A 4,911-nucleotide genomic window follows, 5' to 3' on the forward strand; every position below is an offset into this window, starting at 1 on the left:
AGTTGTGGTCCCGGCTGGCGTCATTTTCATCAGTACCACTACCGCTGCTGCCCCCGCTAATAGCAGCAGTCGCATCCTGCTGTTTGGTATTATGGTTGTTGTTGATGTTCGTGGCCGCTGTTTTATTGGCGCCACCGTCAGAGGCAGGTGTTGCGCTACTGCTATTACCACCAGATCTAGCGCCGATGCCGCCATTGCCATTGCTATAGGCGGCGATGGCGGTCGACGGATGATTCGGCAGTCGCGCAGAGTGTCGACTGACGACGACGACGAACACTACTTTACTTCCCTCGTTTTCTAGCTGCTGCCATAGCAGTTAGAAAAGCTAACTGTAGTTGTAGTATCGGTAGTGATAGCGGCGCCAACGGTGGTGATGCTGATCTCACCCTATGGCCCCCTATTGCGATCGAGCTACTGCCACCGCCGCTGTTACCGGCTCACTGAATGAATAACTGCATAACTGGATAGATGTTTTCTATCGTTTTCGTCTGCTGCTGCCGCTACCTCTGTTGTGTAAACTTTGTGGCAGCGTCAGTGATAGCGGCGGCCTGCATTCGCTACGCTGGTGGTGTTGATGCTGATGATACGTTCGTTGCGGCCGTCTGCAGTTAATGCCGTGGCGGCCTATGCCGGCCCTGACGCGCATCTCCTCATAATGTGTGACCTTGCCGGCTTCCTCCGTAACGTAACGCAACGCAACGCATTGTCTTCCTTCACGTTGGCCGTTGTCGGTAATTTTTACTTGTCGCTACTGTCATTGGTCGGACGATAGCGGTAACCAGTCAGCCAGGCAGCGTGAAAGGGCAGTAGCAGCAGCGAACGTTAGCGGCCTGGCGTTCCATCCCGACTGATTACGGAAAGTAAGCGCTGCTCTTGTTGTCCTCCATTCGTTTGGTCATCTATCCACCCGTCTACCCGACCCTCTCTCTTAATGAGTGTGTCTGTTTGTTCTCCAGCCAGCGACTAAAAAAACCGTTCGCCCCTACCGCTGTTTGTCTAATCGTACGAATATCGACCCCTGCCGTCTGATCCAGTCAACCGCGTAACTACCCGCCCGTTTCGTCGTTCGTCAACCAGTCACCAGTCGCCGTTGCTGTTGCTGCTTGCCCCACACAGCACCGCCGATGGTATAGCGGAATAGGGCGACGAAATCTGGGATCTGGAACCCTTGAGCTCCCAACGGCAAGACAGAACGCCATCAACGACGTCAGGGTCAACGCAATTGGGAGGCGGCGGTAGCCGCAACGACGAGAAGGGAAAGGTAATGCCATGGCCGCGAAAACGCTGCCGAATGAAAAAGTAGGCGAACTGATGGGTCGTTTGGCCATTGCGTCGGAGGGGGAGACGGGGGAAACGAAAACTGCTGAAAGCGTTTTGCATTAAATGAAAAGAAAGGAACAAATAATGGAATCGACTGATCAATCGGTAACTAAGTCGGCTTATCGGACTCGAGTCAACCGTACCCATAGAATGTCGACAACATCAACCGGCGAAACAAGCAGACACTAGCAAATTGAAGGTAGAGATGTTCTCAATACGTAAAAGCCGAAGAAGGATAATAAGAGGAATTCGCTTGATTTGACCGACGTGTCGAAACAATCGTTCTACGAGCGTTATACGAGGACATCACGGGAGCGCTCGAAGCGTAGGCGAACTTTTGTCTGTAGGGGGGCAAAAGGAGGGACTAATCCGCATAATGATTAATTGGTGTCCACAACCGATTGTCAAGTAGAATTCTCAATAGGCACGCCTTTCTGTTTTAAACGTTCTGCCGTCAGCTTATAGGCTCGGCAAAAGTCAAGGGTACGAGGGTTAGTCATGGATGGAATGGCGATAGAATGTCGACTTCATTGAACAGGTATAATAATGGTATGTCATTGATAACGACCCTATTATTGGCTGCTACTGCTATAGCGGCTACACTTCGTACGCGCGCCACGCAGTTTTCCACCATGCAGACGTCCACTCAAAGCTCTTATCGTCGGAGAATGAGGAACTCTATCGTATGAACGAAAAAGAACGCGGCGCTCATGTCAACGAACAGAACGTTGGCATTTGCTTATTGACTCGGGGTGCCGGTACACTCCACGTATTATGTAACAGTGTTGTGCCAGTCCAACGTTTCTATCGTCTGTGTGGCTCACGCATGGTTTGTATTGCTGATTTTCTGTTGCCGTCAGTCGCCTGCAACGTCCGTAATGGCTGCAGCAGCAGTCGCCGCCGCCATCGCTCCATGCTTTGCTGCTGTCGCTGCCCCGTCAACAGTGGCCCTTATGTCCACCACGACAATTCAAAACTGAAGTTTTCGAGCGTCTGTGCGTTTGCTGGCCGTTCGTTAAAAGATCATGATCGGCCCAGCTGCGACTGAAGACTCAAATTTCCTTGTTGCTCTACACAGCCACAGCATTGGTAATGGCAAACGCTGACATTAGCACAGTAGCGCGATTGCAGACAGCATAGCGATTCCGTCGACTTCGTCGTTGCCGTGATGTTCTGGTCTGTTCTCTAGCGAATCCCGGCGCCGCGTAGCTGTCCTTCATACTTTGGCAGTGTTTCGAAGCAACGGCAGTAACAGCATTGTCGAGTCGGGGTCTTCTGATGTCCCGAAAGGATTTTGAAAATGATCTGTTGTCGCTGCTGCTACTACTGCCATGTTGATGACCTGTAACTGTGAGTCACCAGCAGCCGAGTGGCAACTGTTGCGAAGAGCCTCCCAGACGGAACGGCCGATAACGCGATGACTGAAACTGAAGCCGAAGCAGATGGGGACTGCTTTTTCAACTGAAGTAGCAGCAACGAATGGCTGGATACTTCGATGGTCCTCCTGATGATGTTCTTATCGCCGCTGCTACTACAGCAAAGAAAAAGGATTATGAAACAGAGTTCGCTGAACCGTTCGCAGTTGTTGGCGGGCAGGAATAATTCGCGGCTCCTGACTCGCCTTGGTCTCAAGGATGTTCCAAAGGCGATTCTATGTTTGGCCTATGCCAAGGGGAAGAGCTGGCAGCAACAAGTATTACTGCCACGCAGCAGCTACTGGCTTTACCGCGAGATTGCCCTGTAATGGCCAACATCAGTGAAGACGAGCCATCACTGATTTCTTTTGTAATGGAAAATGCAACCGCTACGTTAGATTATCATGTAATCGATAGAGCTAGTGCTGACGATAGGAGTAACAATTACCCAGATATATTTTGTTTGTTATAGATGAAGACACTATTTGCGATAGTTCTAATCATTTCTGCAGAAACTTATTTCCCTATTACAGTGCATAAATCGAGCAATATGCCCCGCTTCTAACCGAATATGCATCTACCAACATGACTTGTAGCAAGTGGTGAAATTCCAGCGGCTTTTTTATATCGACCAACAAGCATCATATGAAGCTGTGAATGCGGAAAAATTACGTCCCTTATCGTAGTCACTTCAATTTAGTGGCGCCTGTAGCCTCGGTTCTAGTTGCTTTGGCATGGTTACCCCCCCCGTACTTATATGAACTATATAGGAATTACCTTGCTGGGGTAAGACTCTGTGAAAATGATCACCACTGCATAGTTACGATGTGTCGCATTTCTATTTTCTCGCGCATAGATATAACGGTTTTACTCTTATTGGCGTGTGGGCTACTGTCGCCACGGTAACGCTCGTTTCGTTGCGCGACACTTTGTAACCCACACGAGCGAGTTGGTCGCCACCGCATCACGCAGCTGCCCAGTACCTGTCTGCTGTCACTGAGTGACTTCGTGTGCCACATAGTACTGGTGCGTGCTTTGCTAGTTAGGCGGCAGCACCACCACTAGCGGGAATAAACGCTTCAACGTGCAACCATAATGATGTTATGACGTGTTTGCAGCGGGTGACAACGACGGCGGCGATGATGTCCTTGACTTCGTCTCTATGCAACAACAGCAACACGACCCAATCATCCGCTGCTGCCGGTGGCGATTACCCAATCGGTTATGCTTAAACATGGATGAATTCTGGAACAAGGTCGTTCTGCTTTTACTACGAGTCAGTGTTGCTTGGCATTTATATCTAACTTACATATTTAACTTATTTAGATTGCTAAACTTTATTTTTATTATTTTATTATTTAGGGAATTATGCATGTAGCATAAACATCGTACAAATATTCGTCACCGATAAGTTCGACGAAGCTATTGCAAGTGACCTTTGTACCAACACCATTAACAATATACTCTTGGCTATATATATAAAGACTTGGCTGAGGCGGCGATAACTCCGATGGAGGAGTGTGACTATATATATGAAGACGGCGAAGGCAGCTCTTCCGAAGACTTTCGACTAGCCGTTGTTATCGACATTTGATAACGATTATTCAATGTCTGTATTACCGTTCTCTCAATTAACTCTTTTACCGCGGCTATGATGATGATGATAATAATAAATATCAGAAGGCTTATGAAAACAATTACGATCCGTCCTATCATTCTACAACCGGTGACTGCCGATGAAATCGCGATGCACTGGTTACTTAAACGAAATCATCTACTTGATCTTCTTGTTGGACGTTAAGATTTCCTGGATAATGTTATCTACGTTCTTCTGTGCTATATAAAATAAGTTTCATTTTCAAGAATAGCGATTTCAGCTTTTAAAAACGAAGGTGATAGATACCGGTAGGTCAGCGCTGTCTTGCAGATCCAACACTTTGCCGTTCTGAACCAGATACATAAATAAATCTTTGGGCGATCATAGCAGCAGTATGATTCGCTCGCGTAAACGCAACCTTCTCTCAACCAGACGATTGTTAGAGTATGGGCAAACAACCATTTTACTGAATTTCGCTACTCATAAGATGTTACATTTTCATTATATATGTAGACGACAGGTTTTTATATGGTTATAGGTATAACGTCCTTACAATCCCGAAACTGACGGTAGAGCTGA

The 4,911-nt window shown here is 47.8% G+C and overlaps 1 long non-coding RNA gene across 1 annotated transcript; it reads left to right on the plus strand.

Moving 5' to 3' along the window:
- The first annotated feature begins 338 nt into the window (after window positions 1–338).
- On the plus strand, window positions 339–4,435 carry LOC111264015 (uncharacterized). Its single transcript, XR_002682597.2, has 2 exons — window positions 339–3,990; window positions 4,098–4,435. It is a non-coding gene; the product is annotated as an uncharacterized LOC111264015 (long non-coding RNA).
- Window positions 4,436–4,911: the final 476 nt, after the last annotated feature.

Source organism: Varroa jacobsoni, unplaced genomic scaffold, assembly GCF_002532875.2.
Source record: "Varroa jacobsoni isolate VJ856 unplaced genomic scaffold, vjacob_1.0 scaffold_812, whole genome shotgun sequence".
Taxonomy (NCBI): domain Eukaryota; kingdom Metazoa; phylum Arthropoda; class Arachnida; order Mesostigmata; family Varroidae; genus Varroa; species Varroa jacobsoni.